The sequence below is a fragment of the Aulonocara sp. 'chitande type north' Nkhata Bay genome, linkage group LG17 (assembly GCF_057382095.1).
Source record: "Aulonocara sp. 'chitande type north' Nkhata Bay isolate Kocher_YH1m ecotype deep benthic linkage group LG17, A_spYH_male_GT1.1, whole genome shotgun sequence".
NCBI classification, from domain to species: domain Eukaryota; kingdom Metazoa; phylum Chordata; class Actinopteri; order Cichliformes; family Cichlidae; genus Aulonocara; species Aulonocara sp. 'chitande type north' Nkhata Bay.
In genome coordinates this window covers 33,907,333-33,919,176 of record NC_141360.1, presented here as the reverse complement: position 1 = coordinate 33,919,176, position 11,844 = coordinate 33,907,333, and the positions used below count along the sequence as shown (strand labels likewise).

Genomic DNA, 11,844 nt, shown 5'->3' with positions numbered 1-11,844 from the left:
TTTGTAGGCATCATTGTTTCCTCTTGCCCTAACGAAAAGCCGTAACCAAACATTTCACAAGCAATTCCTGTTCTGTGCCACAGAGCTTGAAAAGAGATTTTATTTCATTGGATTCTGGGGGAAAACTGAAACATTGCCATGATAGCCAAGATCACCTTGTTCATATGACGTGGGGAAGCCCCCTGAAACACTGAGCTTCTGTAAGGGCGACCCTGCCAAAAGCGGCCGATTCCTGTGACCTTATCCTTACAGTCACTAACCTATATCACCAGTTTGTGCCCATAACTCAGGATTGAAACTTTTTACCCTTACAGTTGGTAGGCTGTTTATATTTATGTGTACAATATAGTACACATGCATGTGAACTATAATATGTTTGTCTGCAAATGTCTTTGAACTAAACCAATACTACTACCATAAAATAAAAGCCATAAAATGGAACCATACCACTAACATTCCTTCATTCACATGTTTTCATGGAAGACTTTGAGGTTTTTTTTTTCTTCTTCTTCTTCCAAATCTCTAATATTTTAATCAAAATTCAAGTCTTGTTGTCCTTCATTGAGCTCATGAATGGCTGCTAAGTTAAAAACTGAAACAAGGGCATTGTTCATGAACGTGTAATGACATTTTACAATTTAAGACTCAAATTACAAACATCATAAGGTTTTTTCCCTGTGAAGAGACCTTTTGAGTTTCATTTGGGATAGCAACAGCGTAAAGGTTTCAAACAACTATAAACAGGACATTAGAAGGAGAGTGGTTAAAGATTTTTTTTCCACCAACTAACTAATAGAAAGCAAACGAGTGATGTAAATAATGCAGCTACATTGTTTTCTAGGCGTTTCATACGTTTCAAAAGGGAATTGATAATATGAGCCAAGAATGCAAAAAGAGTCTGCTATGCATCATATGGTGCAGTGTAACGAGCTGCATATTACTTTACAATAAAGGAAGACGTGTTTTTACACGCATGAGCTTTGAATTGCGTGGCCATAACATGTTCCCCAGATAAATAAGGGTTAGAGATGACTAGGGGATCCCTTAGTTGACTTACATTGTGGACTTACATCCGTCACTTCAAATAAAATTCTTCCTACAAAACGATTTCCCCGTCTTAACACAAGCTGTTCATGTGGTCGTCTATTATATACTTCGTGCTTTTGTTTTGCCGTGGAGAGAACTCAAGAAGCCGTTCTCAAAACAGTGGTGGCTGAAGGATTTGGGAATGCGCATAACACCGCGAAGACATGGTCGTTGTGGGGGGTCGGTTTCCAGCTCAAACTGAGAGACAGACAGGCAGTTAGTCATAACCCATTTAAGAAGCCTTAGTGTTTTCACTTAAGAGGTCGCAGATACGTATAGAAACATTCACATTTAATGATTTGTCTATTGGCTAGTTCTTTTTATCGCTCTCTGTTTAAAAGTTGAGGCTTCTCACAAGTTTTTAATTTAAGAGCTTAATTGTCCTTTGAAGGTCAGATGTTTGCAGCATTGTAGCAGAGCTTTCTCTGTCTCCCCCTCAATCTGAGCATTGCAGTCTATAATTTTGGTTTTGGAGTGCAGGCTCCTCCCTGAGGACTAAACAGAAAACCCTCCTTACTACCTAAAAAGCTCCAGCAATTTTTTTTTCTGACCGCAGGCAGGAGAGACAGAGCGAGCGAGAGAGAAAAAAACACATTTAAAAAATCATTATAAACTAAACTGTGCCTTCTTCAAAATGGCAGCGCTGACCATGGAAAATTATAGTCTGTCTCTGTGGTTTGTACATTTTTGCAAACTATATATGAAACAAAGGAGAAGAGAAGATGGTACTTTTGGGATGTAAAATAATTTACAAAAAATTTAACAAAAAAGAAACAGAAAAAACCCACTGGTTTCCCTGAAAGTTATTCCTTGTCAGTGCTGGAAAGGCTTTTATTTCACCGTTGTGATTTAATACTCTTCAGTCATAGGATGGTAAATAAAAATGGTAAATGGCCTGCATTTGTATAGCGCTTTACTAGTCCCTAAGGACCCCAAAGCGCTTTACACATCCAGTCATCCACCCATTCACACACACATTCACACACTAGGATGGTGTATTAGTTTAAAATTCATCAGTATCTTCATGTATTGAGTAGTTTATATTGTAGTTGCCAAACTCTGCAGCTCACCTCAGCTTGAATATTCAAACATCTTTCAGCTCATCATTATTTGCATTTTTTAGCACTAGCTCGTATTAGCACTGTGGTTAAGGCAGAAGTAGATAACTCAAAATGATGATGAGCGCAACTAACACACAGCTCCAAATGCTGAAATTGTTTTATGTGAGCAGATGTGCAATTAGCATCTATTAGCTGATATTGTGCTTTGCTTACACTGTGTTTCCATTGCCTTTGGGTGGCCAAAACTCTGTTATTGCAAGTTGAAATTTTGAGATATTGGTCCCTGATGTTCCTGTTCCAATAAAAATCTTACAGCTACTTAATGCAGCTTTACTGAAAAACCTCACTGTGTATAGTCCTATATGATTTCATTTAATAAGAGGTATCACGGTATCACTCTGTGGCCACTGTGCTGAACACACATGCACAAATTTCCACAACAGTGAAGAGGTTTTCCAACATGGACCTGGAGTATAAGCCCAACTGAACCTTTTAAAGGAACATCTATTTTTCCTCGAGGGATTTTGCTATCGTCTTTTATATTTGGTGGTAGATGTTGTGAAGGCAGGTGCTTACTTTCATTGTGTGCACAGTCACATAATCTGTATTTGCCTTCCTTTTGGGGACATAAAGCAAGTCCCTGTCATGTTACAAATGTAATTTTAGGTTGAAGATTTGGTTTTAGGTTACGACAAGTTCGAGTTAACCTTAAACCTTATGGCTCAGTCTCTGGCAGGGAATTCATGTAGTGTAATATGTGTTGATAAATGAAACAGAGAAACAGAAACAGAGAAATTGATTTATCATGAGGGACATGAAGGAATTTATTATGATAGAAATAGAAAACAGTAGGAGAAGATTTGTATCTTAGATGTTCCATAGTCTTAACCAGCTTGACCAGCAAGGGCAGCGTTTGCGAGGATGTGGCTGCCTGTTGACGACTGTGGCTGGGATAAAAGGGAAGGAAGCCAGACGGTCCTGGAGGATTTCTCCAGTGGATCTGTGGGAAACACACACACACACACACACACACACACACAATTCTAAGACGCGACCATGTATGTAAAGAGAGGCTATCCTCCAGATCTGGTGAACAGATGAAGCTAATTGTTTCCATCCTTGTCAGTGTGTCACACTCATAGAAGCCAAATTACACTCCACAAACACACATCATATGCTCTTTCTTTCCTTCTTTTACCCACTTTCCTCACAGGGCATTCCAGTGTTAGCAATAAAGGAGACTGATACTCTCAAGGAGGGGTCAGCTACAGATGTTAGCAGGTCATTAAATTTCGCCTGTGGTGACGAGACATCAATTACTGTGTTTTTCCACTTTCTTCTGTCTGTTGTGATTTTTTTATTTTTTATTTATTACACTGCACTGTGAAAACTTGTAATGATTAAATTGTGGCTACAATACAGCAAACCTATTCTGATTCCAACCATTTTTACATTTTAATTTAAGGTTTTACATGTATCCATTTATTTGGCTGTTTATTTGACCTTTGCTTATACATAAGGGTCATAGGAGACAAAACACACTCTTTTATGTGTCCAGCAGAGAGAAGAATGGCAGCTGAAAGGAAGACAACAAAAAACCATGTGCAGTGAAGGTTTCACAAGCTCAAATTCTGTCTGTGTATTTAAGTAAACCCTATACACACTATATCAAGCCAGGACTCATACGGTGGTTACAATGTACAGGCTTCTCTGAATGAACAAAGGTAACTTGCTACATTGTAAAAGTGGTTTTAGTGGCACTTAACTTGTCCTCAACTTGTCCTTGTATTTTTGTTCAACTTTACATATTTTAGTGGCCTATTTGCTATTAGCAGTATTCCGATTTAACCTCAAGATCCTTGGTTGTATAATTTATACAGGTTTCTGGGAAGCCATAAAATAGATAGGGGACCCTTTATCCTTCCCTAGTGGAAACTGGAAGGTTGTGGTAATTTCACTCTAATCCCCAAGGCCATTTTGTAGTGTCCTGGGGGAAATCCACTTCAAAGGTCATTGGGGGGGGGGGGGTGTCCAGATACCTGGAATCAATTAACTGGCTGCAACTTCAATCCAAGCTTTACAGACAAATGTTTAAACTGAGGATATAGGAGTTTTCTCTATGGAAACTCTTTGCAGTCCAATGAAAAGTAAATACACTCCATGATTCAGTAGCTATTGGCAGTCAGTAGCAAGAATTCGAAGTAATGACTTTATCAGTTTCTCACATCATTGTGGAGGAATTTATGCCACATCTTCTTTACAATGTTGCTTTAGTCCATTGAAGTTTGTTAGCATTCATCTATGCACAGCTCTCTTAAGGTCCTATCACAACATTTCATTCACATTGAAGACTGGACACCTTGATTATTTTCATTTTCAGTCCTGCTGCAAGAGCTAGTTTTAGCTAAGCTTTGGTTATAGCACAGATTCATCTCACATTCAACTCTAGAATATTTTGATAAACAAGCCTAAATAATCATCCTTCGCCATCATTTTTGACAGTTGGTACATATGAGGTATTTGTACAGAAACATGGTGCCGTGCATTATAGCCAACATCTCCACTTTGGTCTCGTCTGTCCAAAGGAAGACCAAAGTTTAAAGTCTTGTGGTTTGTACAGACTGAACTTTCCAAACCTAAGCCAGGCTGTAAAGTTTTTTAGAGAGGAGCGGCCTTCTGCTGGCAAGAAACAATCCGTTCTTCAGTTAACTCTTTTTCTGATTGTACTGTCATGAACTTTAGCATTTAACATGTTAAGCGGGGCCTGTGGCGTCTGAGTGTGTTAAATCAAACTTCATTTTCCCCCTTGGTGCAGCTCGTTTGTGCAGGTGTGAACACAGTAATCGCACTGGTGAGGACCAAAACAACTGAAACTGAGACCTTTTAGCCTCGGTACTTTTCCAAACAAACTCCAGAGTGTTTCATTTATAGTGTGAACGTGTGGAAAAGTAGAATAAAAGTGCAAAAGTCTGCACTGGCAACTAGCAGTGAAATGAACATAAATTCTCCATTTTCTCACACAACATCTTCTTCCTATATTTACTTCTGTTTCTCCCACCCCGGACACCAATCTGGCCAATGAGTGGACCCAACATTCTCACATGGTTTTTAGTGATACATTTTGGTTTCCTTGGAGTTCAGTTGGATTTTTTTCTATGTAAAAACAAAACAAATGACAGGGAAAAGCTACAAGTTCTCAAATTCATCGACTGATTTGGACCAGAATAAGTGAAGTATAGGTGTGAAAAATCATCTGAACCTGGAGGTGAATTTGGTGGGACCCCCTCTTCGGGGAATGCCTTGTGTTAACACATACCTTAAGACTCTAGACCGGCAAGCTGCCAAAACCTCTGCGTTTATAAGGATTTACTGACACAATTACTGATGATCAGTTAATCAAGTGCATTTGATTAGCAAAACCTGGCTGCTACTTCTTAATTCCTATTGAAGCAGTGCTTTGTTTTTCAAAGGACTGCATGGAGTCCTGTGAAAACTCTCTTTTTCACACAACTGCATATAACGGCATGAATTACTTTGTTGATAGCAGGGTTTTTTGCTACACCGTTCTCCTCTATAAAGACTTGTGGGATGAAATCTACTTTCTTTACCACACACGGTTCTGTTACAATCCCAAAACCTTTGTGTGAACAAAGACAGTGAGTCAGTAGACTCCAGTTTTATATAATTAGAGTGGGCATTTAAAGTGAAAGGCAATAACTGAAGTAGATTCAGCCTTTCAATTAGTGGCGAGCTAGGCCGGCATTCTTTACCCCCAGAAAGATGTGTAATTATTGTTTAAACAATGCTTTTTCCATCGATTTGCTCCAGGAATTAACATTTATATGCACCAAGCATAAATACAGTCATTGTTTGATGCATTAACGGGGTAAATGAGCTGGATTATCTAATTGAGGGAATTTATGTGGCGGGAGAAGGTATTTATTTATGAGTAGACACAATAGAAATCCAAAACACAAAATTGCTGATGTAAAAAACAAAAAAAGTGAAAACAAATTCCAAAGTGTATCAGCAAAGTGTCTAATGATAGAAGTGCATAGAAAATTCCAGTATAAACTAACATGATGGTATGAATATATACTATATATAACTATTTTGTTTTTCTTTGTTTTCTTGTGATATAAAATTTATACTCTTAGAACGGCGGATGCTCGATCCAAAAGGTTCCAAAAATAGGATCAGTGTATGGAATTCTTAATTGTCTCTAAAGGCTCTGTTTCAGATTTTCTTTCTAATCTAGGATATGCATCATATCATTGAGAAAGATTGTCCTATGTACAGCCATCTCTGGCACAAACGTCTGGATATTTGCCTAAAATGTCCCTCCCACTTCCTGTTCAAATCTGTTTGTTGCACAAGATCTGTGGGGCTTCACCAGGAGTGAGTAGAAGAAATATAAATGCATGTGCAAAGCGTTTCCATCAGATTCCAAGTACAAAATGGCTAAAGACAGATGAGTCGATATTTGTTATATGCGCACCAGCAAACGTTAGCTAATTCTCTTAGAAGTGGAACAGGCTTTCTGAGGAACACACAGCAACTTAAAATGGCAAAAAAAAGACATCAAAGTAAGGAACAGACTCATACCATTAAAATTGTACTTTAACAATACCACAAAATGACCCTAAAACATGTTAAAACTAATATAATTCTATTTCTAACATGTCTTTGCTTGTAGACTTTCTAAATGAGTGAATCTATGAAGACATTACTTCATCCAAAAAGCCTGTAATGGCAAGTCTCAGCAATCAAAGACCTTAAATATTTGTGATCACAGACACCAGATGTTGGTTAGTAGTATTAATAACTGAAGTATTCTCTTTAAAATGAACGAGTAAAGCACTTTGACAGGTTTTAATAGTGAATGTTTTGAATATTTCAACAGCCATACAGATCCAAGTAAAGATCCAGTGCATCCTGTAAGGCAGGGGTGGGCAATTCATTTCCCCACTGGGCCACATGATAAACTGGAACTGTTATGATGGGTTGCACCAGTAAGCTTATGAATACATCAAATTAATACTGAGCAGACTTAAGATCAGTTTATTGGTGCGGTCCTCAACAACTGTCCAAGTTTCTCATGTGGCCCAATAGGAAAATTAATAGGTGTGTCTGTGAAGGTTCTCAATTAATAGGTGTGGTAAACTGTATTGTGTAATCCAGCATAGAAAGGTAAAGCTGTAAAGGAAAATGCATATCTGATTGATTTGACATGATAAGGACATCACATATAAATCTTTTGATATATTATACTTCAGAGGCTACATTTCAAAGATGCAAATGATAAAATACAAATGAATGATTAAACATTCTTTAAACATCATGCTTGTGTCCTAAAATGTACACAGATACTGACTCACACATATGGCCCCAATTGCCAGTTCCTGTAGACATACTGAAAACATATTCAAGGTTGTCCATTATAGTTGATTTTCTTTTCTTTTTTCCCCCTTTTTTTTATGAGAGCCAGTGGTTCAAGCTGAAGGGGGTCTTACGGTTTGCATTACAGCAGAACAGTTTTCCTTTGAGCCTTCTCTCTGTCCACTGACTCACTATGGAACAATATCCCGGAATCTCCACAGAGATCCCACCAAGACTCTGAATAATGACATCAGCCTCACCGTGTGCCAACAGCAGTGCTGAGTTCCTCAGTGATTTATGTTTTAAGTAGTTTGCTCAACCGAGATTTGATGCTGCAAAAATATTTACACCGAATGCCAGCTCAGCAGTGTGAAGTTTGATCCAACATTAAAGACAAAAGGAAGCTGGATTAAGTTTCCATCCCGGGAGTGAAACAAATTACAGTAATCACAACATCACGTATCATCTTGTGCAATATTGTTGCATCTTATTCTATCATTAAAATTCAGGTAAAGATCTCTCATGGACACAAACTTTATTTTAAAAACGACTGTGCACAAAAGCTGGTTTCACCATCTGTTCAAAAACTGTCTCCGGTTGTTGTCTACAAGGTTATTGGACAAGAAAAAGCTAGCAGCACACTAAATGTACAGACAACACACGTTGAGTCTGTGTGTGTGTGTTAATTAAGTTATTTAGAAGCTGTTTTCCAACAGGAAAAGCGAGGGTTGTGGTGGTGAAGGGTTTTGTAAGATTACACCAAATCCCCAAGTTGCATTTGTTGTGACTACAGTACTGCAATAAAACAGGGGTCCGGAGTCTGCATGTTGCATAAAAGTCACTTTTTCCTATGACCTGATTTGTACGTGAGCCCTGGAGCAAACAAACACAGATGGGACATGCATGCACATTGCGCGACACTGGTTTTTCACCTGTTTTACAAAACGCAAGAGAGGAGAAGGGAATACCCCCGGCACCCCAACTGTGCTCGGATTTGCTGTCAGCACAGATTTTGTTTGAGTATTTCACATCTTAATAAGGTGGATGTTTATTTTCCTTCACACAAGACTAGCATCGATATCCATAATCCGATCTTGATCACTTGCACGTAGTGTGTAATCCTTGTTTCTGCCTTGCTAAGTCCCCCGTGTTGCCTGACACAACATGCATCATCAACATCTGTTGTAGATTGTCGAACTTTACAGGAGTTACTTTGAACTGTGGTGAAAAAAAATCTAACTCATAAATCCTCAGCCAGCAATTATGGTTAGGTTGATGAGAAGACATGGTGGAACAGACTTTTATAACATATGTAGTCAGCATATTTTGACACTTGAAATGTTAGTTACATCAGCAAAATATGAACAAAGTCAAAGGAGCCCCCCCCACCCGAATGTAAAGCACTGACTAGCTCAACAACTAAAGAAATGTCAGCTTTATGCACAAATTTCCACAATACATGGCAATCCTGATTTATTCACCCGAGAACAGATTATTTTAGGGTCATGTTTTATTTACCCAAATATGGTGTATCTAGGGACATTTTTTTTAAATACCAAAATAAACTAAATCCTGCCAGGACTGGAGAGATAACATATCCAGACTGTTGGAAGATTTTCAGGGTTAATTTGGAAATGTGACTGTGTCAAACACGTTTATTCCAAAGTACTAGAAGATTTATTTAGATTTAACGAGGGGGTGGTTATTAAGTTATTGACATGTTTGCTTAGCAAGTAAGCTAAAAAATGAATTTTGTTCTTTAAGGGGGTGCGGGTACTATTATCCTTCCATTCTCCAGCTTTTTACTTATATGGGCTATGCTGTTGTCACTGATCCTTTCCCCTGTTTTGTTATATCTGTAGCAGAAAATAAATAAATGTCACAAACTGGAAAGATCTCATTTTAGCTGATGACTTTGAAGACAAAAAAAACCCTTTGAATAACCAACTTTCTATCAGTTGGTGGGACATCATGTGGAAATGAGTAACAGGCAAATTTGCTGCTGTATTGATGCCAGTAAAAAGTCTAGTACATATCTGAATGTAAGTATTACTGCACATTTGAAGGGGCAGCTTCTGTTTGTGTGCATTCACTAACCAACACTTACGGGCTGCTTCATGAGTTAGGCCTGTTCAACTGTGTGTTATACCAGATATTTAATCAGCTCTGTCACATGGCAGCAACTCAGTGTGTTTGGATATGCTCAAGACAACCTGCTGAATTTCAAACTGAGCATCAGAATCGGGAAGAAAGCTGATTTAAGTGATTTTGAATGTGGAATGGTTGTTGGTGCCAGATGCTGGTCTGAGGATTTCAAAAACTGCTGATCTACTGTCAATTACCTGCACAGTCCCCTCTAGGGTTTACAGAGAATGGTCTGGAAAAAAAGGAAATAGCCACTGAGCAGCAGTTCTCTGGCTGAAAATCCCATTTGACTGCCAGAGATCAGAGGAGATTGCACAGACTAGTTTGAGCTTGATAGGATGGCAATCAGCCAGGCTGTACTTTAGGACCAGCTCAGTTCTCAACATTCTGGCAGAGTTTTAGCTGATGGTGTCATCTTTGGCCTTGGATCAACAGTCACACTCTTCAATCATTCTCCTGATTTCCTCTGACACTGGTCTTCCTTGCCTACTGGATAACTCTCAAGCACTCACCTGCTGGCTTCTGCTGCTCACTCCTCCTCGGCTGTCGGGAGCAAAAAGAAAAGGTAAGATACCTCACCTGCCTGCCCTCAAGGTTCAAGGTTCAAGGTTCTTTATTTGTCACATGCATAGTTATACAAGTATAACACACACTTGCTCACCACTACACCCCATCAGTCTGAGAAAGAAAAGGAAATGTTGGACATCTTGTTTCACTCATTCAGTCACACTCTGACACTCACCTGGAAAACCACACCACCCTTAGGAAACCCAGCTCTCCGCGACCCCAAGTAAACAATCATTCATCGCTCCTCTTTGCAAATATTGTGTGCAGACATGACTCATCACTGCCTCATAGTGGATCACACACCTGTAAAACCTCTCACTGCCCTGCTTTAACTACAGTGATCCCTGTGTTCAATGAAGTGTTGCTAATAAGAAAGAAACAGTCTATTGAGTCTGCTTTTGGGTCCTCTTTTGTATTCCTGCTGTCTGTCTGACACTCAGATGATTTTTAAACTGGGGCCTTGAACATGACAATAAGTTCGCTGTACTCGAATGGTCTCCATAGTCACCAGATCTCAATCAAATAGAGCACCTTTGAGATTTGAGAGATTAGCATTATGGATATGTAGCCCACAAATCTGCAGCATGTACATAATGCTATCATGTGAATATGGACCAAAATCTCTAAAGGAATGTTTCCAGCATTGAATGTGAAAGCAAAATTATGTCCAACCCTACTAGCAACATTTACCTAATAAAGTATATGTGTGTGTTGTCAGGGCTTTGATGTATGAATCTGCATCTCCACTGGGTGCACACATGGCATTGCGAATGCACATGACTGCATTACTCTTCACAATTTATGACTTTTCTAGACAAAAAAAAGAACTCACACTTAGAAGATGAGTTGGTTTTTGTTTTTTTGTGGTGTGTGTGTGTGTGTAGCCAATAGATATATTGGACATGCCAAGTAAGTGTAAAATAAAATTCAACAAATAACAAATGTTTGAGGATTGCCAAGCCCTAAAGAAATTAAGTCCAATAAGGTTTCTCTTTCCTGGTGCTAGTAAACTCACAACTTTTCTAGTAATATCACATCCTTTCCTAATGGGACATCTTGAACGGATCACATACCAGCATGCACACACACATACATATACTGCTGAGACAACACATCTCAGCAGCTGTTGCCGGGAATAAGTTATGGGTCATGCCACCTCCCACAGTCCACTGTGGGAAAAAATTTTCAACAACACAGGAGAACAATGACTTTGAATGTCTGCCATCTTTCACCCTGGATATCATTTTAAGGTTTTCAACACTCACCAGTTTAGGGTGTTCAGCCAGCTGGCCACTGATGTTGTTCCATGGAGCCAATTTTATTACACATGACGATAAAGCGCTAGAGATTTAAAAAAAAAAAAAAGGGAGTAATTAACCTGTAATTTAACGCCATCTGCAGGACATGCGCTGCAAGTGTAAAATAAGTTTTGTTTTTTGTTTTTAATTGTCGGATTGAATGAAGTCCGTTGGGATTTTTGTGTATTAACAAAACAGGAGAAAACGGTAGATAAGTAGAAAAAATAACCATAGCTTGCGCATTACTTTTCAGTGAAGGTGAAATAATTCAAGGCTTTCTCCTTATGTTAAGGTGGACGTATAGCGTC

The 11,844-nt window shown here is 38.8% G+C and overlaps 1 long non-coding RNA gene across 1 annotated transcript; it reads right to left on the bottom strand.

Annotated features, from left to right (window-relative positions):
- Positions 1–3,000: 3,000 nt before the first annotated feature.
- LOC147310434 (uncharacterized) lies at positions 3,001–11,822 on the bottom strand. The gene is made up of 4 exons (XR_015125661.1): positions 11,783–11,822; positions 11,504–11,579; positions 10,184–10,214; positions 3,001–3,147 (listed from the first exon to the last, which is right to left on the bottom strand). It is a non-coding gene; the product is annotated as an uncharacterized LOC147310434 (long non-coding RNA).
- Between the last annotated feature and the right edge of the window lie 22 nt (positions 11,823–11,844).